The following is a 7,500-nucleotide window of genomic DNA, read 5'->3' on the forward strand; positions in this document are numbered from 1 at the left end:
AATTCTGCAAACTGTTAATACATATTTCAATCAATCAATCGCACGAGTGACTTCACTTGGGCAGCGACGCAGCGTGCCTTCAGCACTTCCCTGTGGCACTTCCTGCTTGACTTCCTGCCTTCACTGGAGACACGTCGCTCCAATGAACCAATGAGGTCGCTCCAATGAACTGCAGCGGCCAATGAGGCATCTATATTTTTTAATATCTATATGTGTGTTGTGAATGCAAACATTGGCTTGTGATTGGCTGATCACCCCATAGCGATGATTTGATTGGCTGAGCAAATAAATAGTAAATGGTGCATTTATATAGCGCCTTTATCCAAGGCGCTTTACATAGATTGTGCATTACATTCACACATTCACTCACACATTCACACACCTTTACATAGATTGTGCATTACATTCACCCATTCACACACAACCTTGCGATTACCATCCAGCCACTATACCCCTGGGGTAAGGCCAACAGTAGAAGACAGTGGTCCTACTGGGCAGCTCCCAGTGGCCAACAGTAGAAGACAGTGGATGCACTGGGCAGCTCCCAGTGGCCAACAGTAGAAGACAGTGGATGCACTGGGCAGCTCCCAGTGGCCAACAGTAGAAGACAGTGGATGCACTGGGCAGCTCCCAGTGGCCAACAGTAGAAGACAGTGGATGTACTGGGCAGCTCCCAGTGGACAACAGTAGAAGACAAGACAGTGGATGCACTGGGCAGCTCCCAGTGGCCGACAGTAGAAGACAGTGGTCCTACTGGGCAGCTCCCAGTGGCCAACAGTAGAAGACAGTGGTCCTACTGGGCAGCTCCCAGTGGCCAACAGTAGAAGACAGTGGATGCACTGGGCAGCTCCCAGTGGCCGACAGTAGAAGACAGTGGATGCACTGGGCAGCTCCCAGTGGCCGACAGTAGAAGACAGTGGTCCTACTGGGCAGCTCCCAGTGGCCAACAGTAGAAGACAGTGGTCCTACTGGGCAGCTCTCAGTGGCCAACAGTAGAAGACAGTGGATGCACTGGGCAGCTCCCAGTGGCCAACAGTAGAAGACAAGACAGTGGATGCACTGGGCAGCTCCCAGTGGCCGACAGTAGAAGACAGTGGTCCTACTGGGCAGCTCCCAGTGGCCGACAGTAGAAGACAGTGGTCGTACTGGGCAGCTCCCAGTGGCCGACGGTAGAAGACAGTGGTCCTACTGGGCAGCTCCCAGTGGCCGACAGTAGAAGACAGTGGTCCTACTGGGCAGCTCCCAGTGGCCGACAGTAGAAGACAGTGGTCCTACTGGGCAGCTCCCAGTGGCCGACAGTAGAAGACAGTGGTCGTACTGGGCAGCTCCCAGTGGCCGACGGTAGAAGACAGTGGTCCTACTGGGCAGCTCCCAGTGGCCGACAGTAGAAGACAGTGGTCCTACTGGGCAGCTCCCAGTGGCCAACAGTAGAAGACAGTGGATTCACTGGGCAGCTCTCAGTGGCCAACAGTAGAAGACAAGACAGTGGTCGTACTGGGCAGCTCCCAGTGGCCGACAGTAGAAGACAAGACAGTGGTCGTACTGGGCAACTCCCAGTGGCCGACAGTAGAAGACAAGACAGTGGTCGTACTGGGCAGCTCCCAGTGGCCAACAGTAGAAGACAGTGGTCCTACTGGGCAGCTCCCAGTGGCCAACAGTAGAAGACAGTGGTCCTACTGGGCAGCTCCCAGTGGCCAACAGTAGAAGACAGTGGTCCTACTGGGCAGCTCCCAGTGGCCAACAGTAGAAGACAGTGGTCCTACTGGGCAGCTCCCAGTGGCCAACAGTAGAAGACAGTGGTCGTACTGGGCAGCTCCCAGTGGCCAACAGTAGAAGACAGTGGTCCTACTGGGCAGCTCCCAGTGGCCAACAGTAGAAGACAGTGGATGCACTGTGCAGCTCCCAGTGGCCGACAGTAGAAGACAGTGGATGTACTGGGCAGCTCTCAGTGGCCGACAGTAGAAGACAAGACAGTGGTCGTACTGGGCAGCTCTCAGTGGCCGACAGTAGAAGACAGTGGTCGTACTGGGCAGCTCTCAGTGGCCGACAGTAGAAGACAAGACAGTGGTCCTACTGGGCAGCTCTCAGTGGCCGACAGTAGAAGACAGTGGTCGTACTGGGCAGCTCCCAGTGGCTGACAGTAGAAGACAAGACAGTGGTCGTACTGGGCAGCTAGTGGCCAACAGTAGAAGACAAGACAGTGGTCCTACTGGGCAGCTCCCAGTGGCCGACAGTAGAAGACAAGACAGTGGTCGTACTGGGCAGCTCCCAGTGGCCAACAGTAGAAGACATAGTGGCCGACAGTAGAAGACAGTGGATGCACTGGGCAGCTCCCAGTGGCCAACAGTAGAAGACATAGTGGCCAACAGTAGAAGACAAGACAGTGGTCGTACTGTGATTCCCTGGATAAACGGAGGTTAAATATATGAGTCCTACCAGAGGACGGCAGACAGCTGTTGTGTGTCTGTTGGACCAGATGTTGGCTCTCGTCCAATTACTGTTGTCTTTCGTTTTTCACATGATCAACCTCTCTCTCTCTCTCTCTCTCTCTCTCTCTCCAGCACTGCTGTTACCAGGATCCTGCTGAGATTACACTGGCGTGCGCACAGCTATACACACACACACGCATGCACGCACGCACGCACGCACGCACGCCACGCATGCACGCCACACCACGCCACGCATGCACGCCACGCACGCACACACGCACACACACACACACACACGAAATGTATGCATTTTAGTGCGTGTGTGTGTCTATGCATGCGTGCGTGTGTGCGTGTCCAGTGTAATCTCAGAAGGATCCTGGTGCATGCATGTACTGTATGCGTGTGTGTGTGTGAACGTGTTCACACGCCTACATCTGAGTGCATATTATGAGCTCATAAACATTTCTGCATTTGTGTGTGTCCACGTGCGCATTGTCATGCCGACTTCTGAGTGCATATGAGCTCATAAACATTTGAGTGTGCGTGCGTGCGTGCGTGCGTGCGTGCGTGCGTGCGTGCGTGCGTGCGTGCGTGCGTGCGTGCGTGCGTGCGTGCGTGACCTTGGCTCAGCCTCACACCCCTCCAGGGGAGTTAGAGAAAGGGCCTCTTTCCTCTCCTCTCGGCCAGCGGTGTGCTACGCCAATGTTCTTCCCCCCTGTCCAGCCCTCCAGTGGTTCCCAGTTAACAGGAACCAGGTTGAGTTCTGACCCGCTCTGGGATCACAGCGCTGACCCAACAGGTGAAGACAAGGCTTCGGTCTGAGCCAACCTGGCAACCCGCTGCTCTCAGGGATCCATCCATATTATACGCACACAGCGTTGTGACCCGTAGCTACTTTCATTCTTTCATCTGGACCAGCTGGCTTTTTTTACAAACATATGTTTATTGATTTTTCTTTACAACATTGTATTTTCAAAGCAATTATTCACATATATTTTTTCCCCACATGACAGCACAAACACTAAAACAAAATCTTCAAAGAAACATCACATTTGTCCATAAATACAAAGCCAAAAAACCCCAAAACACACATTACATACAGTTAAACAAACAAATGCACAATGTCCCCATCACAGTTCCTTACACCCCCACCCTACAGCTGACACAGCTCAAATGAACCACTATACACCCAAAGCCTCTTCAATGTGCAATGTGTTATGTGCAATGGTGTATTAACTTTGTACAGTAATATAGTGACATCACATTATCAGCCCCTCCCCTAACCCCTCCCCCTTTATCATACAACTACAGCTGTGGGTGCGGCTTCAGTTCAGGTGGATCACCACCCGTCACCACCCACCAGGCAAACCAGGCATACTTAATGAACTGGTGGGCGTGTCCACATAAAAGCATGATTCTAACAAATACTGTACACTTTTTGGAAAAAGTTCTTCCTCCTTATATTATAATAATACCTGATGATCATGTTTTAGGGTGGAAAAAAATCATGGCACTTTAATGAAGTCCAAGAACCTCTCCGATATCTTATAGAATACAGCAGGTTTCTTCCCAATTACATACGTTAGTTTCAGCTGGCATTCTTGAATGCAATCAATAGGACATCCCAAATGATGGTTGGTAAAGTAGACTATAATGTAGGGCTGAGCAATATATCCATATTACATGATCCATACTGTGATGTGAGACTATAGATATCGTCTGGGACTTTGGAAGTATTGGAGTATTAGAGGTTTGTTTTATGCTTTTACTCTTACTTGAGTATTCATTTCCATGACAAATATTTTACTCTTTTACTTGAGTACATTTCTAGGAAGGCTGTAAAATACTGAGTACTTTTTTTTTTCTTTTTTACTCGAGTAGCATTTATTATACAACAGGTCGTTTCGAGGAAGCAATCTGATTGGTTGAAACACCTTTCTAGCCGTGCTTAAACCACGATAATGGCACGGCTAATCAAAACAAAGAATTCAGCCGTGCTTTTCTCTCAGAGCGCAGCAGACTCTGTGGCTATAGGCCAGCTAGTTTCTTGGGACATTTGTGGTTGCAGTGACTACATCTGTCATTGAATTATTTTTTATTTTTCGGCGATTATCTTAGTTTTTATGGGTAACTGTTCTGATTTTTGGACTTAAAGCTGTAGGAAAGGGCGCCCGCTGGCCTAGCGGTCCAGGCACAATGCCTCATGTAGGCTCTGGCCTTACAGTGCGTCGCGTGTTCGAGCCCCGTTCATGACGACCTTTGCTGCATGTCTCTCCGCTGGCGCTGGCTGTTGCTCCCCTTCTCTCTCTCTCTTTTTCCTGCCTGTCTTCACTGTAACTATATAAAGGCACAAAAAACTAATTTTAAAATAAAAAATCACACCTGTGTGAACTGAGTGGTGCAACTCCCCTCTATTGGTTCTCTGTATCGTCCCAATTTGTATCGTTCCAATTTCAGTTCCTATTGGTTCTCTGTATCATTCCAATTTGTATCGTTCCAATTTCTTCTCTGTATTGTTCCAATTTCAGTTCCTATTGGTTCTCTGTATCGTTCCAATTTGTTACTCAGGGACAGATTAACCCCCACGAGGGCCCCTGGGCCGGTAATGTTTTTGGGGCCACCATAGCGTGCGAGCACACAACATTTTTCTGTTTTTTCATGTTTTTATCATGTTTTTGACCTAAATTTAACTAAATCAATGGCCAATTTCAGGGCCTCAAACCCAGTTCTGCGCGATCCAGTTTCCTTGAAGGGCCCCTGAGAGCCAAGGGCCCCTGGGCCACGGCCCCACTGGCCCAATGGCTAATTTGGCCCTGTTGTTACTTACTTACTTACGCCTATTACCCCTTCTGGCGTTTAGTTCGTCGACAAGAGTTCTCCAAAAAGCATCTCGATCCCGAGCCAACACTTCCAGCTGATCCCAAGTGTGGCCCATCGTTTTTGCATCTGCCTCCAAGTCTCTGCGCCAGGTATTCCGTGGCCGACCTCTCTTTCTTTTCCCTTGGGGGTTCCACTTGAGGGACTGCCTTGTGGTGTTTGAGGCTGGTTTACGGAGAGTATGGCCTATCCATCTCCAACGCTCTTCCTCTGCAGGTATTTGGTTGGTTCCAATTTGTATCGTTCCAATTTCTTCTCTGTATTGTTCCAATTTCAGTTCCTATTGGTTCTAACACTATCTCTCTCTCTCTGTTTCTGGCACAACAGCGCCACTTTTTCCCCTACTGGCACTCTAAACATAGTCACATAGTCACATAGTCACATACTCCCATAGTGACATAGTCCCATAGTGACATAGTCCCATAGTCACATAGTCCCATAGTCACATAGTCACATAGTCCCATAGTCACAGTCACATAGTCACATAGTCACATAGTCCCATAGTCCCATAGTCACAGTCACATAGTCACATAGTCACATAGTCACAAAGTCCCATAGTCACATACTCCCATAGTGACATAGTCCCATAGTGACATAGTCCCATAGTCACATAGTCACATAGTCACATAGTCACATAGTCACATACTCCCATAGTGACATAGTCCCATAGTCACATAGTCCCATAGTCACATAGTCACATAGTCACAGTCACATAGTCACATAGTCACATAGTCCCATAGTCACATAGTCCCATAGTGACATAGTCCCATAGTCACATAGTCACATAGTCACATAGTCACATAGTCACATAGTCACATACTCCCATAGTGACATAGTCCCATAGTGACATAGTCCCATAGTCACATAGTCACATAGTCCCATAGTCACAGTCACATAGTCACATAGTCATATAGTCCCATAGTCACATAGTCCCATAGTCACAGTCACATAGTCACATAGTCACATAGTCACATAGTCACATAGTCACAGTCACATAGTCACATAGTCACAGTCACATAGTCACATAGTCACATAGTCACATAGTCCCATAGTCACATAGTCCCATAGTCACAGTCACATAGTCACATAGTCACATAGTCCCATAGTCCCATAGTCACATAGTCACATAGTCACATAGTCACATAGTCACAGTCACATAGTCACATAGTCACATAGTCCCATAGTCACATAGTCACAGTCACATAGTCACATAGTCACATAGTCACATAGTCCCATAGTCACATAGTCACATAGTCACATAGTCACATAGTCACAGTCACATAGTCACATAGTCACATAGTCACATAGTCCCATAGTCACATAGTCACATAGTCCCATAGTCACATAGTCACAGTCACATAGTCCCATAGTCACATTGCTGTTCCTTGGAGTGGTTGCACCACTCAAAAAAAGCTGTAGGAAATACTTGCCATTAATATAGTAGGTGCAAAACTATTAATTGATTGCCTGTGTCCCGTGGTGGGAGTTGTGGTACTAGTTTTTGTGAATATGAAGTAGTTCTTTTTCTTTATCGCATCTATTTTTTCCCGCTATGTCATTGTTTCTGGTTTTACTTGTCCTTATGTTGTCCTAAGTGTTTTTTTTTTTAAGTCATTTGGTGCAGGGGGTCTGCAGGGCCACTCATTAAAACTAAATTAATCCATAAAACGACGACATTGTTGACATTTGTTTTACCATATAGAGTAACTTTGGTTCAACCAGACCCAGATCACCAGATGACATTTATAACTATGGTGGCATAGTGATACTAGCTGGCCACCTGACCTGACCCCATAGGCTGAGAATCACTGCATTAAAACCATTAAAGTCCCCTTCCTACTGCTCGCTACACCAACAACTGCATCGTCAATGACAAATAAGACTGGGAAATGCTGCTAATACCCCCCAAACACACACACACCCCATCACCATGCACCACCAATTGGGTGATAGCTGCAAATAGGATAGTGTACTGTAGACATACTGTACTGATATGAACTTTCAAGGTTTAAAATTTTAGACAGTTGCTGCAACACCACCACGATTGGACTGTTGGCCCACAATGCTATTTGAGGAAGTTTGGCATCAGACTGAACCTGTTCGCTAAATGTTGTTCATTTTAGGCCTCACTCACACTGTTGCAACATGCATACAACATTTGTCTTGTGTCTTGTCCGTGTTTAAAGGGGAATTT

The sequence above is a fragment of the Electrona antarctica genome, assembly GCF_951216825.1.
Source record: "Electrona antarctica genome assembly, chromosome: 3".
NCBI classification, from domain to species: domain Eukaryota; kingdom Metazoa; phylum Chordata; class Actinopteri; order Myctophiformes; family Myctophidae; genus Electrona; species Electrona antarctica.